This window comes from Vigna unguiculata, chromosome 4 (genome assembly GCF_037176805.1).
Source record: "Vigna unguiculata cultivar grain cowpea cultivar isolate G323 ecotype 2 chromosome 4, ASM3717680v1, whole genome shotgun sequence".
Classification (NCBI taxonomy): domain Eukaryota; kingdom Viridiplantae; phylum Streptophyta; class Magnoliopsida; order Fabales; family Fabaceae; genus Vigna; species Vigna unguiculata.
Genome location: NC_140795.1, coordinates 16,602,458 through 16,621,642, shown reverse-complemented (window position 1 = coordinate 16,621,642; position 19,185 = coordinate 16,602,458). Strand labels below are relative to the sequence as shown.

Here is a 19,185-nt window from a genome sequence, read left to right as displayed (position 1 = left end):
CCCTAAAAAAAATATATTTGATTTGATATATGAAATGTTAAAATAAAAAACATATATAATATACAATTTAAATAAAATCTTTAAGATTCAATGTAATAAATTATATTTCACTCCATAATAAAAGTTTATGGTACAATAAACTACTCAACTATACAATCTAATTTGGTACGACTAAAAGAATAAAAAAAAAAAAAATTATTCACATTTACATAATGCACCGAAAGATAATTATTGTATTTATTCCTACTTTTTTTCTTCGGTGTTACACACAAACGTAAACTCTTACATTTAGTTTGATCTCAAACTCCTGAAATCAAATCAGAAAATATCACCACAAAAATTCTAATTTTATGTTCTCTTGATCGAGTAAAGAACAAAACTTTCTTTGCTGTATCTCAAAATTTAGAAGAAATAATATATTTTTTATATTTATAGTTATGATGCTATTGGACCAATAAGTAAATGAGTATGCTATTTATTTTAGAAATTACAGAAAGTGAAATATAAATGAATGAGTAAGCTACTGATGCTGTTTACACCATGCCTTTTCCTTTCACCGCCAATGTCATCATGACAGGTTCTGGTCAGACAATCAATATCCTCCTTGTCATTGCTTATCAAAACATCTGGAATTTATTAAATGACTGCAAGTGCGTATCAAATGGTATATAAATGTTATATAAATATAGAGTCAGCCAAGAAACTAGTATATAAATATAGCCAATGGTATTCAAATATTCAGAAAAATGTTACAACAAATTGTATAGGAAAATCAGAATACGAATTCAACAATAAAGAAACAATTAAAGTACCCTATAATCCAAATTTACCTTTTTTCTTTGAGTTTTTCTTCTAGAGTGACGACATTCCTTTATAACTCGTCCATTTTTTCACATGTATTATCAAGGGCCAACTTTGTAGTTTTCTCTTGCAATTTTAAGAGAGACAACTTGTTCAATAACTAAGTTGTCTATAATATCCTGCGATGCCTACAATCATTATGAAAAGTCCAAGCTAAAAACTATAATATTTGAAGGAAGTAAAATTATAGTAACTCAACTTAAAAAAGAGTGAATAAAAAAAATGAGGACAACCAAATTAACTAAAGGAAAAGGGGTTAGTAGGGGACATGAAGCAAGAAACCAACGAACCTCGGTTCAAATTCCTACAACTTCCTCAACGGATTCTCCATATATATCCTTCTTTGTAAGCTTTTGGAGAAGGTGGCTTTTGAATTTTTCCGTCTCCCGAAAAACATACAAACAAGAATAGAAAGAAATTGGAAAATGAAGTTAATTTATTAGTTAACAAATACAGAGAAGAGAAGCCAAAAATGGAAGAGACAACTCACGACATCTGCGAATTCCGGAATTGGGTTGGGGAATTTGTACTCAACAACTTTGACAAGGAACCTTTTGGTGGATGAAAATGGTAAAGTTGGAAACTTTCTACTTCCTTTGACAGAAGGAAATGAAAAACTTTGTTGTTTAAATGTGGCAGAGGTTGAGATTAAGCGGGGTTGAGAGAGGCACAATGGAATGGCGGAGGGAAGCAAAAAAGAAAAAATTGAAGAAGAAGAAGAAGAAACTGAGAAGGGTTGAACCCACTACCTTAAAAAGAAAGTATAAAAAAGGTTTAAACGAAAAGAAAGTTTAAAAAAAAAACCTTAAATCTAAACAAACCTTCAATGGAACAAAAAAAGGGGAAAGAATAGAGGAAAAAATTCAAAACATTAAAAAACTCTAAAATAGATAACGTATTCTAAAAAGAAATACCCTTTACACAAAAATTGAGCTAGCACCATTATCACTGAAACCGACACCCGTCCCTATTGACTTCGTCCTCGTTAGATTTCATAACTCTTTCTTATAGGTAGAACTTTTTCAAAGAAAACCTAAAAAACCATGAAATAGGTTTAAATAGGAAATAAAAACCTAAAAAAACTATAAATAAAATAAAACTAACAAGAAGAAAACCCATTATGGTTGCTCCACCAAGAAGGATTTTCACATGCTTGTATGAAGTTCAATTATTTCTTCAGTGTCGGAAAGTGGGATCTGAGAGCTATGGATTATAGAAATGACAAACTTCATGTTGGTGGGATAACTGCCGAGAAAGGTTTGATTTTTCCCTCAATTATTCCATCAGGATCATTTAAAATATTGGTATTTCAAAATAAAAGTTGCCGCTCAAAAGTTGGTACACATATACAACTAACGTAAGGTTTATTAATGGATCCATCAACTCAACTCAGAGTATTCTCTCCTTCCACAAATCTCGGAAGCGGGAAAATTAAAATGACTATTTAACTCAAATGCTCAAACGAAAAGGAGATTGATAGAGACTGAGAAAACATCTTTAAAACAAGGATAATTGAAGAAAAAACATGTAAAATGGATAGGTGTCAATGATTGGAGATAGAGTATTTTGGTATTTTCTAGAGGTGTTTGTTTTCGTATAGTTTAGATTATAATATTTAATATAATTATTATTATATTGGTATGAATTATTTGTTTATATAGTAATATTTTGTTTATATATTAATATTTAATAGAAAGGGATTGATAATATAAAAATAAAGTTAAATACCGTTAAAAAGGTTGAATTCTAAATTTTAACAAATATGAAATATAATAATATAGTAAAAATGAAAGGGATTTATTTATCGAAATTTACGTTACAATATATAGAAATTTTATTTATTATATTTAGAAATTTAATTTTTATAATAAATGTGGATGATAACAATTGAATAAAATAAATATCATTTAACATACTAATTTAATACAATAATTATAATATATTAAATTTCTGAAATATAGTTACATGAAACGATTGGATTTAGATATATTAAACAATTATCATGGTTGGTTAGGAATATGAAGTTTTGTTTGATATAATAGTGGTGTAAAGAGAAATAGGTGGGTGCATTCAGGAAAGCCCATATGTTTATAAATTAGGTTACAGGTATTTAAAATTTATTGCAAACATTCACATAACAATCGTCGGGTAGGTAGTTATGGATGCTGGAAGAGGAAGGTTGTGGAGGATGCATGAGGAGAAATTGGTATTGGATGGTATATTGAACACAAGAACAGGTTAGCATCTGTTTTGAATGTATTTTCTTTCTGTTGCAATTTAGCTATATGATAATTTTTTAGTGGTATTTATTGGTATGGATTCGTTGACTACTGGTTATAATAATTGTTCTGCTCATAAAAGGTGTAAAATAACCTTCAACCGAAAATAAAAAGAAAAGAAGTATTTTAACCTTAATTAATATCTCATTTAGATCAAAATAAATTCGTTCCTTGACCATGAGAGTAAAGTTCTTATTTATAGGTGAATCAGTTACAACTTTAGAAGATTTACATAATTAGTTGCTAGAAGATTTACTTAATCAATTGTTGTAAAATAATACCTCTACAAGATAACTACCAAATCACAACCAACATATCTTTTCCTAACAATAAACTAAAATAATCTTCTTTAAATACCTAAAATATCTTTTAAAATATCTTACTGATGAGTTCAAATTTTTGCCCTCATTTAATATTTAAATTTGGGGATTTAATTGAATTTTCTGTGCTTAAAGATTGATTTAATTAGGATTTGTGATTATTGGATTTATTGAGTAAGTTTGGTAAAAGTGACGTAAAAATTGATTTTAGTTGCATAAAATATTATTGGATATTCTAACGTTTGTTAATGCAGCTGGAATTTATTTTTGGTCAATTAATAGTGTGATTTTGAAATATTCAAAGTTACAAAATAAGTCCAAAATCAAGAAATTCTGAAAAAGAATAAATCAGGAGCTAAATGCACCCCCAGATTTTATTTGCACACTCCTTCCTCAAGTGGACCACAAAAACCTGTTCTTTTTCACTATGTTGCACCCCTCCTACCACTTAAACTCCACTCAACCAGATCATGCCATGTGGCAATCCCCACCTCTTAGAATTAGCCAACCAGAACAAGCCACGTGTCATAATCCTACCCTCACCAAATTAACCAATCAGATTCTGCCACGTCATCATCTTCATCTCCCAAAACCCTAACCCTAATTTTCTCCTCTCCTTCCATCCTCCACGGCAGCCGCCGCCGCCAACCTCGCCGGCCACCACTGAAACTCGCCGGAAAAAGCAGAAACCCCGCGCCTCCGTCTTCTCCGCACCTCCTCACCTCGCCGGCGACGCACCAGAAACCACGGCAGCCACCATCTTCGTCCGCGACCACCATGATTCTGCAGCACACACCATCTTCTCGCCTCCGCGCCACTTCACTCGTGCAGCGCGCATCCACCACGACCACCACGCCGCTGCAACAGAACTGCCACACCTCCGCTCGCCACACCTCCGCGAACCAGAACACCACCACCGCGAGTTCTTCTTCCCGCGAGCGCGTCAGCCACCACTGCAGCAGCACCACCGCGTCGCAAACTCCATTCGCGCAGCAACGGCGGCGCCACCGTTCTCGCCACCACCACCTCCATGAACACCATCGCGCACCACCATGGCAGCTCTGCTGCGCGCACGAACAACCTCCGCGAAGCTTCTCCGCAGCTCCGTCGCGCCTCCGACCGCCACCACTACAGAACCACCACGCCGGAGAAGAAAAGGCAGCCACCACAGCCGCAACCATCATCACGTGAGGGAGAAGAGTGTGAGAGAGAAACCCTAGTTCTGGAGAGAGACACTCTGCGCCACGTGTCAGGCTGCTATTGGACAGTCAAACTGGTCAACTGGTCAACTCTGGTCAACTGGTCAAAGTCAGCAGTCAACTCTGGTCAAAACTGCAAATATGGTTAAATGAGAAGGGCAGAATTGGAAATTAGACAGGAGTTAAGTTGCTAATTAATTAAATAAAAATAAAAGATTTTAGCAACTGACAGATAAAGCCCAAAGTCCAGTGGAAGCCTATATAAAGAGACTTAAGGGAGCAGAAGCGGGGGAACTGACATATTTTACACTTAGAACTCTCTGGTTTTGGCAGATACCGTCTCCACCACATCTCTCATTCTTTTATTTTCTTTCTTTCATATCATCATGTATTCCATCAAAGCCATGGAGGGCTAAGCTTTTAAGGGTTGATTCCACTGTAATTTCTTAAATGGATTCTGAGGTTAGATGAATTTATATGTTTTGTTATTTTGATTATTGTTGTGGTTTTTGTTTATCTATGTCCTTTGCTTCTTAATCGAATAGAAAATAATGATTTTAAATCTACATACATGCTAATCATATGAGTTAAAAGGTTTTTAAATTAAATTGAGACTTTACTTTGATTTTGTTTAGAAACTTTCATTTGATTAAATAAGTTTTTGCCAATAATTGAGACTTTAATTTGATTAGAGGTAATTACTTTAACTAAAATTAGTCAAGACTTTACTTTGATTAATTAAGTTTTCTATTTGGTAAAGAAACAAAGGAATAGACATGATTAGGCATAGTAAAATTAATTGAGACTGTACTTTGATTAAATTTACTATGGACAATCTAAACAATTCTCACTTTTAATTGAGACTGTACTTTGATTAAAAGTGAGGATGCCAACAAATGAATTGAGTCTTTACATTGATTTATTTGTAAATCAACAACAATAATTAATTTAACAATAATTTCTAGATAACCAATGAAGAATCTTATTTAGAAAAAGCAGTGGAATTGGCCTATTTACTATTACTGTGTTTACAATCTTCCGTGTCATTTTCTTTGCATATCAAAACCCCCTATTTTTATAGTTGCTAGTTTTAAATTACATTTTTGAGAATCAAATATTTGAGATCAATTCCGTATTCGTTGTGAGACGACTCAGGGTTATCTTAACCCTAACTATTTTCTTCACTACAAACTGGCAATACTGAAGTTGCTAAAGTAGTGGTAATTTGATTGCCTAACGACAGCGATATCACTTACTTACTAAACTAACCAAGTGTTTTTGTTTATATTCCCACATAATCTACGATCTGCAATCATGAACCATTAATGAGTTATCCTCGGCTTCGTGGAGATGCAGGATCTTTGAGAGTACATAACTCTCCAACTTTTGTGTTTCCTCTTCTCGAGATGAGGAACTTGGAAGTTGTCTCTTCAATAAGAACTCAGAAGTTGTCTTTTCAATTACTTCTCACCTACCCCAATCTCTTCTTTGTTATTTAGCATTACATATTTGCTCCCTTGTCAGAATAATCTTCCAAGCTCTACCTCAACTTAACCTCCCATTGAGATTCTTCCTCCCTTATTCCCTTCCTGGTTTCTAGCCTTTTCCTCAAACATTCCACCACTTTCCACCTCCGACCTCAGACCTATGCTAGGATGTAGTACCAATTTGACTTCTCAATTTTGTTGTAGAATTATGCACTGAACACCTCTCCTCATTCTAACCTTTGACTTAAATTCCTTTCACAAAACTTATGGTATTAGTCCCAATAACCTATTCTTGAAGATCTTTGTGCCTAATGTGTCATTTTTGATTTCCAACATCACTTTTCAGCTCATCATCTAAACTTAGCTTTTCGCGTCCCTACTCAACCTTTGCAAGACAAGAAGGTTAACTTGACCTTGAATCTACATTCATTTTCCACTATAGACAACAAACATATACCATAGAAGTGAAAACATAACAGGAAAAGGTATAGGAGACAAACTCAACCTATAACTCTCCTTTGTTTTACCAAAACCTTTAGGATTAAAAAAAAAAGAAAACTATCTTTGATATAGTCTTGAGTGTGCACACTCATCACTCTACCAAGATATTTTTTATTCTTAATGTGTGTATATATATATATATATATATATATATATATATATATATATATTGATATATGTTTGGTAGGTTGAATTCTATAAATTGGTCGAGAGTTGTTTCAACATCACAGATTGAAATGCTTTGGAGACATCCACTCACCAATATCACGGTTTCAAGTGCTCTAAATACTTCCACTCACAAACACCATGAGGACTTCGTTTGGGCTCGTGTTCCTAACTGGTTTTAGCAATTTTTAGGCACTTTAAAACCTCCTAAAGTAAGGTTATTCTTCCTTCTTCTTTATTTATATTACATATCTTAGTTATATTACTTTTCTTTGCTTAAAATCGTTTCTTGTTTTTATTATAATATGATCACGCATGATTTTGTTGCATGTTGATTGTTTGGGTTCTCAACTTTGGCTGATGTTTGTTTAAATTTAGGGGTTTCTTAATTTAGGGTTTCATATTTCATCCCACTAATTCTTGAAAAATTGATTAATTTAGGGTTTACAAAAGTCATTTTGTTTAATATGATCTTATATATTTGGTACTAAAAGGTTGTAAGTACAGGTGATTGTGCGATTTCAAAACTGCTTTCTTCATTACTAGGGTGAACAGTTAATCAGTGGTTTGAACTTCTTTAGAGATCCCAATGGGAACTTGGTAACTATAGAGTTTGATGGAACACGTGCACTTATCAAGTCATTTCATAGTTACCCAATTGTTATGTGCAAACTTTTTTGAAGGTAGAATTTTTAATGATGATTTGACTGAGATAGAGTATCCCCTCCCCAAGGACAAGGAAAATCCTAATGAACCATTGGTTTCTCCTCATTTCTTTAGATGCTTCACTACTTTGTTGCAGATAAATAAGGTATATTGCTGATTGTAATGATGAAGTTCAGTTTCATGATACTTGGTTGATAAAATATTGTTAAATTCGCTAACTCAATGTATTAATTTTTATGTATGCAAGATAGTTTGGATTTTCAATTTTTGGAATGTAATTGGGTTGAGGAATTTGTACCGGGGAAAGTGAAATTGGTAGACCCTAAGAAGCATCCCCACTATTTTAAGGCTGAGAGAAATGATGTGGGTAATATATATCAGCAATGGTATTTTGAAAATGATTGATTATTATCAGCTAAGGGGTGATCATGTACTTTATGGCAAGTATAGGGCAATGTGTTTTGTTTTAAGTTGTATGATAAATTAACTTGGAATGAGATAAGTTACAACCCAAGTATATTTGATGGGAACTCTTGCTTATATCTTCTTGTCATTTCTTCTTCAGACTCTGAGATGTGTGAATCTACAAATATTTTTTACTTGTATGAATCTATAGACATTTCTAGTTCTGATGAAAGCATATCGTCCATTGGATTGGACCCTGATGCATTTGATTTCTTCACTAATAAGGAATTATCTTCTTATGATGTCAAGTGCTCATCACTGATATTTTTCTAACCAATGTGTCAATGCCTTTGTCTTCTTTTATTTTTCTATTAAATTTTGGGATTGTTAACTATATGTTAAATTTTTAGTATGTATGTTCAGAGTTTTCATCAAACACATTGAACAAGAATTGCGAGTACTACTATTTGGTAAATAGTGATGGGTTGGAGTGGAAGTGTAGTTTAAGATGGTCATTGAGAAGACCAACAAAATGCTATATAACATCTGGCTGAAATGGAAATCTTAGCAACCACATCAACGTAGTGAAGAGAAATTGAAAGTACTTGATTTATAAAACAGGGATCATATCTATATGAGGATCTATCTAATTATATATATCTATATGTAGTGATATAATCTGCTGGGAATAGTCTTGCTTTTGTGGTGGATTAGAAACTTAAATTTGGGATGATGTATGGTATCATCCTACTTTGTGGTGGATTAGAAATTGTTATTTGGGATGATGTATGAATGCTTTATCAATATGAATATTTTGATGATGTTTGTACTTACGGGCAGCTTCATAGGTTCCATATATAAGATAATATATATATATATATATATATATATATATATATATATTTTTTTTTTTTTTTTTTGTTTTCTATATTTTTTTATTGTTACATTCATATAAAAAATTAATACAAACAAACATCAGCAGAAAAAAAATACAGTAAATATATATATATATATATATATATATATATATATATATATATATATATATATTAAAGAATAAGATAATTAGATAATAACCCTGATTTTTTGTACTCATGTTTGTTTCAATAACTTTTTTCATATCAATGTAATAATAAACATATATATGCTAAAAATATATATGCTAAAAGTTGATGTTCGTATAACAGCAAAATTATAGTTAGATAAAATAAACTTTAACTTTGTCTGATACATAACAATATTCTAATTTAGTTTGGAAAGAATAAAATTTTAACCAATACCTAAAGAAACATGAAAATATTTGTATTTAATACTTAAATATTCATTTCTATTAAAATTATCAAGTTATAAAATTAGAAAAATTACGTCCATTATTCATTTATTTAGATTATTTACTATATAAATAATAGTGTCGTTATATGTATAAAAAATTTATTATTACTTATATAAAATCGTAAAAGAGTTGTAATATGACATAAGTGAAACTACACTTCATGGTTTGGATCTGTAATATCACATAAGTAAAAGTAGTAGTCCATTACTATATTTCATTATATATATATATATATATATATATATATATATATATATATATATATATATATATATATATATATCGAAAGAATTTAAATAACACACACTATTATAGGAAAGAGTTTTGACACTGTTTATTTTGGCTATTATATCTCGATTCAATAACCGAGACATATTTGCACGAGGTAGAAATGGGTGGGTTTTTGGCCTCGGTTATCAACCGAGGCATAAACTTTAATCTTAGGCCTCGGTTTTAGAGAACCAAAACCAATAATAAAAAATAAAAAAAGAACCCAGGAAAGCTGAACAACAATGGTGATGGAGGAGCATGCAATATTGGATCCGTTTTTCAGAGCTAATCAATTCCACCAAGGGTACCTAGACACCAATGACTGCAAAAAAAAAACTTAAACTTTACAAAAAAGAACCCAAGAATGACATAAACTTCACAAAAAACACAAGTAAATTTGAAACAAACGCTCACAAAAGTTAGACGTTGAGTGGCGGTGTGGCGGAGTTCTACGTTTACGCAGTGGAGAATGGAGGTTGGGAAGAACGATGGAGAACAATGGAGAACGACACAAAGGAGGAAGAGTGAAGAAGAAGAATCAGCGTAGTGAAGAAGAAGAAGCAGCGCAGTGAAGAAATGAAGTCTCTACAACTCTTCAAAATTTAACCCTAGACAGAGTTTTAGGCCTCGGTTATTTAAACAACCGAGACATAAACCTTTGCGCGAAATAAAATAATAAAAGAATGATAATTTTGAAATTTTAGAAAACTTATATGCCTCGGTTCTAAAACAACGGAGGCATATAGCATGTATAGGTCTCGGTTCTCTAGCAACCAAGGCATAAACCTCTGCGTAAAATAAAATAATAAAAAAAGAATGGTAATTTTGAAATTTTAACAAACTTATTTGCCTAGGTTCTAAACCGATACATATACCATGTATAGGCCTCGATTCTCTAGCAACTGAGGCATATAAGTTCGCAAAAATTTCAAAATTGCCACCACAATTTTATAGGTCTCGGTTTCTTTAAAACCGAGACATATTACTCGAGTTAAAAAGTAAAAATTGCACTAGTGACATAAGGATTAACATTACAGTAGATTGGTATTAGTATGTATCAAAAAATATACAAAAGGGTCCATATAAGTACTAAACTATACATAAGGATTAACATTAGTACTTTACTACTTGTATAATTTAAAGCTTCCAAAATGGTAAATCTTAGGACGCAAGTACTTATATACACAACTGAAGCTTCCAAAAGGGTAAATATCAACAATGAAGTCATTGTTTAAGTTAAAGCTTCCAAAATAGTACATTACTTGTATACTCAACTAATTCACAAATTCATAAATTTTCATTTCTCCTTCTTGATCACTTTGGTCATCTTAGTAGTAGATAATTGTCATGATTGCTCTTCCTGTGACATCTCATCATAATTGGTAGATTGAGCGGACAATCTTTTTGCAGGTGTTCTATAACCTTGTGAATCAGGATCATGGTCTATTGTACTCGAGAGATTATATTGCATAAGCACAAATGGACAATGTATAAATATGGTTACAATGAAAAAGCAGAAGTAGTACTTTTATTATAGCTAACCAAATTGATTTATGCTAAATAATTACAATAAAGCTATCAATATCAACATTTAAAACACAAATGTTTTTCGAGCTAAATTCTGCAATCTATATGAAATAGATACAGTCAAAATTAGCAAACAACAAAAATAGAACCCATATGAATACTTACAATTTGGATGTCATTGGAAATTGGTAGATCATAATCAATTTTCTAACTTCCATTTACAACCTCTTGAGGAACTGCATCATAAGTAGTTTTTTGACTTACATCTACAACCTATTACAAATACATACACTAAAAATCATCCAACATACTATATAACTAAACAGTCCATCATTAACCATTTACAACCATTAGCAATTATTACCTCATTATTCTGGAATTGATCTTTAATTAGTGCAATAATATCAAGATTTGCAGAAGCTTTTACTATTGGTGCATTTCTATTTTGTGGTTGTACTCTAACTTTAAATGCTAAAGTGCATCCTAATACCACATCTAAGTCATCCTCACCTGCCTCTTGTCAATTTAATTATTTAAACTAACTTATAATTCCTTATATATATATATATATATGTATGTATATATAGACAAAGGATATATTAAAAAATAGGAACTAAATCCCAATTTAATCTATTAAACCATGATCTGTATCATAAGTCAGCAACTATCTTTCCAATTATATCAGTACATTCTTGATCCCACATAACAAAATTAGCAAAAGAACCTTCATAGCAAACTTGAATTTCCAATTTGTACCTAAAATTGTGCCAAGTAATTATCACAAATTCTTCCTAAATAACAATAACATATATTGATAATATATTGACTTACAGTAAAGGAAGGTTAGTATACTAACTTGATTGCAACATTCAGATTATATCCATCACATGTAGTGCATTTGAAAGCACTAACTTGTTCAATTCTTCTATTAGAATAATTGCAAGCTAGATAGCTCCATCAATTTCTGCTTCATTTCTTTAATCTCAAGTATACTATCATCCAATAACAACTTTGAACCATGCCATGAGTTTGATATCGAAACTGGCCACTGCCCTAAAAGAGGAATTATTTATTAAATTCATAAATAATAAAACTTTTGACATGAGAAGCCAACATGGTTTACTTCTTGAAGATTTGATGAGGATTGAATGAAGCTCTTTTGAACTATCTTGAAGCCATAACCATTAGAATGAAGTCTACATTGATGAAGGAAAGGAGATTTGATGATATCCATGGTGATCAAGGCTGGAATGTGTGCTCTCCATGTAGTTACATCATTAAGAAAGTGTACTTGAAGTTTGTAATTCATGTTGTAGACCTTAAAGCATTAATTAGATGTAGTTTGGTCTTTGTTGTGTTTTTAATCTGTTGAATGGTTTTTCAACAGGTTAAAATGACTCTTTTAATCTATTGAATGACTTTTTAACAGGTTAAAAGGTTGGCTGCATTAGTCTTAAACTGCAACAAATTCAATCAGTTGATTTAGTTTTTAATCGACTGATTTCACTTAAGTCAAGTGAAATCAACCGATTGATTTGAAAATAAACCTGTTGAATTTCGTAACAGTTTGACTATAAAAGCTGTGATTTTCGAAAGAGAGGTCTGTTGATCATTTTAGAGCACGATTTGGTTCTGGAAACTTGTGGAAACTCTCTCCTTCGTGATCATAGGTGTTGCAGCTGTTGAAGATTGATCTTGGATCAATTCTTGGAGCTTTTGGCTTGGTTTGAAGCTTGGAGAAAGTGGTTTGTGGTAGGCAAGGTTGTGCTACCACTAAGGTTTGATCTTTCTCAAGCTTTGTGTGTGTGCATGGTGGTTTTCTAGGTCTGCAAGAGGGTTCTTGCTGTGCTGGTGTGATTCTTGTGTGATTCAAGAGTCTTTTGTGTTGTTTTTGCATATTTTGGAAGTGTAAGGGTGGATACTTTGTAATACTTTTGAAATAGTGTAAAGTCATGCTAAGGTTGCCTTGACAAACTAGATGTAACTCAGGTTTGAGTGAACCAGTATAAAAATTCGTGGTGTCCTCTCTTCTCTAACCTTTCTCTTGCATTTTCATTTTAAAGTTTCAAGAACTTGTGCTTTAATGTTCTTGCACGTTTTCATAGCATCTGAAGTATTGAGCATGTTTGTATAATCATTCGGAACTGATCTTGATGATTCTTGAGCATTATTTCTGGTTTAAAACTCAAATTCGCATTTCTGCATTTTTCCCAGTATTTCAGTCGACTGTTTTTCAGTTTCAATTGATTAATTATACCAGAACAAAATCTGTTTAGTAAAATCAATCTGTTAACTCTGTTTTTGATCGATTGAAAGTGTATAGTTCAATATTGTTTGCATCCTAACTTGGTGATCTATTTGATTCAATTAAAGGTGGTTTTTAGCTTGCAAATATAGCCTAAATTTTTAACTAGCCAATTCAACCCCGCCTTCTTGGCTTTTCAACCATTTCAAAACTAACAAAAACAATATATAGAAAAATATATTTACTACCTGAAGCAGCCTTAATCTTTGTTTGAGTCAAAATAATCACAAAGTTGCCTTCATTTTTTGTATCCTTCATAGCTTCCCTATACTTTGTGGCATATCCATCCCACAAAGTACAATTAATTATAGCACCATTGCATGATATCATTTGAACAAAATTAAAATTATTCAAACACAAAAAGAACCGTGAAAATATATACTTGCAAGAACCTTAGATCTGAGACATAAAAAATAACATTTCTTGAGCTTGGCTTGATTCTGACATTTTGAACCATCCCAATAATATCTGAACAAAACAAAGTAATTAGTTTCGACCATTTATATAGATACCAAATAACCAAAAATGTAATATATACATACCAATCAAGATTTATGGACAACAATTTCCATCAATGATTTCCTTTATACTTTTGAACCTGTATACTTTTAGATGTATATTTGGCATAGGGTGAGCTTTCACAGCAGTTTCACCAATAAATAACAACTTATAATCATGTTCACATATACAATATTGACCTTGGCTTTTCAAAATTTTAAAGTTATGCATCACATACGATTCACCCTCTACCAACTTTTCTACCCAAACAGCCAGGTCTTCATTTTTCATCATAGCGGGAATCATGTCCCCCTACAACATATGTATAACCATGACTAACTTTAAGTCAAACATAAAATGAAGCATGTAGTTAGAAATTGTAGCCACACTTACCTTGTCATCCACCAAAACTATTTCAATATGTTTACCTTCATCTCTATTGTTGACCTCCCAAAGGTCATTGATTCTAACTCAAAGTTTTAGGGTCTCCCTATTTCCATTAATATCCTTAATCGCATCAAACTTTTTCGCCATACTTTAACAACAATTTTGGTACCCAAGTATGGCTACAAACAAGAATAATTCAAGTTATTTGAGTTATAAAATAACTAAAAAATATACTCCCAAATTTAGAATAAAATTTCCAACCAAAACACGATAACTTATAACCTAAACACCAGAAGAACACAACCACAACATAAAGAGTGTAAATAAACAACTGCAAAACAAAAATCAAGCAACAACAAAAATAGAATCCACAACCCACAACCCTCAACCCAAACATGAAATAAAAAACAACATAAAAAAAGAACCACAAATTCCCGCAAACCCACAACCAACATACGAACGAAACTCCAGATTAAACAAAACGATTAGAACCTTAAACCCTTAAAAGATCAAACAAGACAATAAATAACCTATAACCCAAACGGACACACCTTCCACAAAAGCACTACACGACAACCACTATCCAAGAAAACACCTTTAAAAAACCAACAAATCCCACAACCAAAACAACTTACCTTGGACAACAAATGTAGTGACAGAAGAAGAAGCATAAGCAAAAAAGGAAAAATGAGACGAAAGAAAGGAAAGTAGAAATGTGATTTGAAATCTGAACCTACAAAGAAGCTTTGAAAGAAATCCATCACCCCTATCTACAGTGTTTGTGCCATTTGCATTGCATAAAACCAAATATCATGTTTGGACGCGTGTTCATTAGTTAGACATGGACAAGAAGTGAAAAATTGGACACATGTCAGCCATTTAAATAGGGTCATTTGTGTAATTTTGTAATACATGATATTATATCTAATTAAGAAAGCATATTCAAAATCTATTTACTGTGAACATAATAATATATTTTACGCTTTTGTTAAATATTATGTATTCAAAAGACCAATAACTTAAAACAATAATAGTAGTACTATTAATTGAAAAAAAATATTAAATATATAAATTGAATAAAATTTGTGAGATTTATTCCAAATTTAATTAAGGAAACAATTATAATAATATATACATATTCATTAAATTATGTCTTAAATATATTAATCGTTTGGAAACGCATGAACTTGAAACATTTTAAAAATCTCAAAAGATTTAAACAAAGCCCAACAAATGCATGTAGAAAAAAACAAAAATGAAATCCAGAGAATAATAAAAACACATACTTGCAATACCATCAATAAGACAAATCACCCATTTTAAAGGAATGCATGACATTAGTTTTGACAATTCAAAAAACTAAACGAAATTAAAAACTCGTAAACATGTGTAAAGGCATTAGGTTCCTAATTTATGAAAAAAACATAAAGAAAGTAAGGTGTGTGACACGAAAGAAAAATGTGGAAAAAATAAATATATTAATACTACATCTCAAATCAAAATTATTAAAACAATCTCAATTTTACGATTTTACATTCTAAAAAGTTAGGAAAACATTGCACCATTGCTCATAACACAGATTTGACAAAAATGACAAAGTACAACAAAGGAAAACATGTCACTTCAATTAATGAGTGTGATTCATGAAAGAGAAATGAAGATTTCTGGAACATGGAAAAGCATGTATACAAAAAAAATAGAAGGTTAGAAGTCTTGAAAATGGAATAAGTTTTGAAGAAGTTACATAAATTTAAAAAATAAATTATTCTTAAATAAATCACATGATGAAACACTTAAATGAAAAAAACATTTAAGTTTAATAGATAGATTATATTAAGATAATTGCATTATATTAAGATAAAATATAAGAGTTTGTATAAAGAATTATCTATAGAGATTATATTAAGATAATATTGTTAGTTTTGAAATGGTTGAAATGTCAATAAGGGGGGTTGAATTGGCTAGTTAAAAATTTAGGCTATCTTTGAAAGCTAAAAACCACCTTTAATTGAATCAATTAGATAACCAAGTTAGGATGCAAACACTATTGAACTATATACTTTCAATCGGTCAAAAACAAAGTTAATCGATTGATTTTACTAAACAGATTTTGTTCTGGTATAATCAACTGATTGAAACAGAAAAACAATCGACTGAAATACTGGAAAAAATGCAGAAATGCATATTCGAGTTTTAAACCAGGAACAATGCACAAGAATGATCAAGATAGGTTCTAAATGATTATGCAAACATGCTCAATGCCGCAGATGTCATGAAAACATGGAAGAACATGAAAAAGATTATTAAAGCACAAGGTCTTTAAACTTTAAAATGAATATGCAAGAGAGAAAGGTTAGAGAAGAGAAGAGACCACAAGATTTTTATACTAGTTCACTCAAACTTAAGCTACATCCAGTTTGTTAAGGCAACCTGAGCTTGACTTTGCACTATTTCAAAAGATTTACAAAATATCCACCCTTACACTTTCAAAATATGCAAAAACCACACAAAAGACTCTTGAATCACACAAGAATCACACCAGCACAACAAGAACCCTCTTGCAGACCTGGAAAACCACTAGGCACACTCACAAAGCTTGAGAAAGATCAAACCTCAGTGGTAGCACAACCCAGCCTACCACAAACCACTTTCTCCAAACTTCAAACCAAGCCAAAAGCTCCAAGAATTGATTCAAGATCAATCTACAACTACTGCAAACTGTATTATCACGACAAAAAGAATTTGCACAAGTTTTTAGAACAATTTTGCGCTAAAACATGGTTAGAATAACTCTCTTTCGAAAATCATAGCTCTTATAGTCAAACTGTTACGAAATTCAACAGGTTGATTTCCAAATCAATTGGTTGATTTCACTTGACTTAACTGAAATCAGTCGATTAAAAAATAAATCAACTGATTGAATTTGTTGCAGTTTAAAACTACTACAACCAACCTTTTAACGTGTTAAAAAACCATTCAACGGATTAAAAGAGACATTTTAACCTGTTGAAAAACCATTCAACAGATTAAAAAACCCAACGAAGACCAAAAACATCTAATTAATGCTACAAGGTGTACAACATGAATTACAAACTTCAAATACACTTTCTTAATGATGTAACTATATGGAAAGCACACGCTCCAGCCTTGATCAACATGGATATCATCAAATCTCCTTTCCTTCATCAATGTAGGCTTCATTTCAATAGTAATGGCTTTAAGATAGTTCAAAAGGGCTTCACTAAATCTTCATCAAATCTTCAAGAAGCATACCACCTTGGCTTCACATGTAAACAAATATAACATATTTATGTTTTTTCTAAGGAGATATGAAGAAGTGATGTTAGTTTCTTTTATACATCTGCATAATATAAGAATTGAGAAAAGTGGATATTAGGGATTATTGTAAAAGGTTTAATCATGCCTTTGGTCCCCATTTTTGTAGCAAAATCTCAATTTGGTCCCTCTACTTTTTTTGCCTCAATTTGATCCCTTCTGTTAATGGTACAGTAACACCGTTAGAGGGGGTGCCACGTGTCAATTCCTGAATTTTTTTAATTTTTTGATTTTTAATTTTTGAATTTTAAAAAAATAAATAAAAAATTTGCCACGTGTCAAGCTTTCATCGTGCCACGTGGTAGTGACAAAGTGATGTGACAGTGACAATGACACGTGTCACTTATATGTCAGGTGTCATTTCCACTTTCTCAAATTGGTCCCCTTTATTTTAATTTGTCTCAATTCAGTCCCAATTTTTGTAAAACTTGAGCAATTTTGTCCCTCTCCAAATTGAAATCAAATTTAATTTATATATAAATGTACACAAATATTTCTATCAAAATTGATATTTGAAGTAAATATTTTTAACAAAATTAAGTTCATTTAATTAATATTATACATTTAACTTTATTTAAAATTATTTTAAAGTTGTTAATAAAAAATAATGTTAATAGAAAAAAATTACCACGACAGCTTGACACGTGGCAAATTATTTATTTTTTTAAAAATAAATTCAAAAAAATAAATAAAAAATAATATACAAATTCAAAAAAAAAATTCAAAAACTTATCAAAAAATCTAGGAAATGACTAATTTGAGATCAAATTTCCCAAAACAGGGATCAAATTGAGACAAAAAAAATAGTAGAAACAAATTGAGATTTTGCTACAAAAATAGGGACCGAAGACATGATTAAATTATTGTAGAATTAAATTAAATATCACAATTAATGTTAGTGTTTGGTGGCATGTGCATATATTAAGGTTTAGTAGAATGTACAGAGGATAAGACTTTATTGTTATTGCATTTAGAGAGAAAAAAGTTGTGTTATGTCGTTAGTATATGAAAACATTATTTTTGAAAATGATAATTATGAGAACCCATATGTCTAACTTATAAGAGTGTATGAAAAAAAAAAAGAAGACAAATCATAGTCCAAAGAACGAGGATGTATGCCCATTGATGCATCCTCTACCAATCATAGTTTAGTTTTTTTAGAAATTTTTTTATTACCAACTTTGTTAAAATCAATCTTAGTTGACTTACTTGATAATTGTAACATTCCAACACTACACCATTTTGTTGTTTAAATAACAACTAAAAAATGTTGCCTAAAGTAAAAAAAAAAAACTATGGTCTTAAGTTTAGGCAACGATTTTACCACAGTTTTCCAACCGTGGAGTATTCAGCTGTGACCATTGTTCAAAGACAATGGTTTTTTTCCAATGTCACAAAAGTTTAGAAGAAAATAATAGACCACACTTTTTAGCCAACATGTTATTTCATAGTTTTATACAACACAATTTAAAATTTTGTGTATTCTTTTAGGCAATAATGATTATTTAATTATTCGTGACCTTGGCTCTAATAGTTAAAGTACAACTCTTTCTTCTTAAGATTGTGACAACCAAAGTGTCATAATTTGATTGTGACTTGACCCAACTACCCTCCACCACAAGACAATTGATCTATCTTACAATAAT

The 19,185-nt window shown here is 31.3% G+C and overlaps 1 long non-coding RNA gene across 1 annotated transcript; it reads right to left on the bottom strand.

Moving 5' to 3' along the window:
• Positions 1 to 367: 367 nt before the first annotated feature.
• On the bottom strand, positions 368 to 2,093 carry LOC114182644 (uncharacterized). The gene is made up of 3 exons (XR_003604154.2): positions 1,152 to 2,093; positions 831 to 989; positions 368 to 644 (listed from the first exon to the last, which is right to left on the bottom strand). It is a non-coding gene; the product is annotated as an uncharacterized LOC114182644 (long non-coding RNA).
• Positions 2,094 to 19,185: the final 17,092 nt, after the last annotated feature.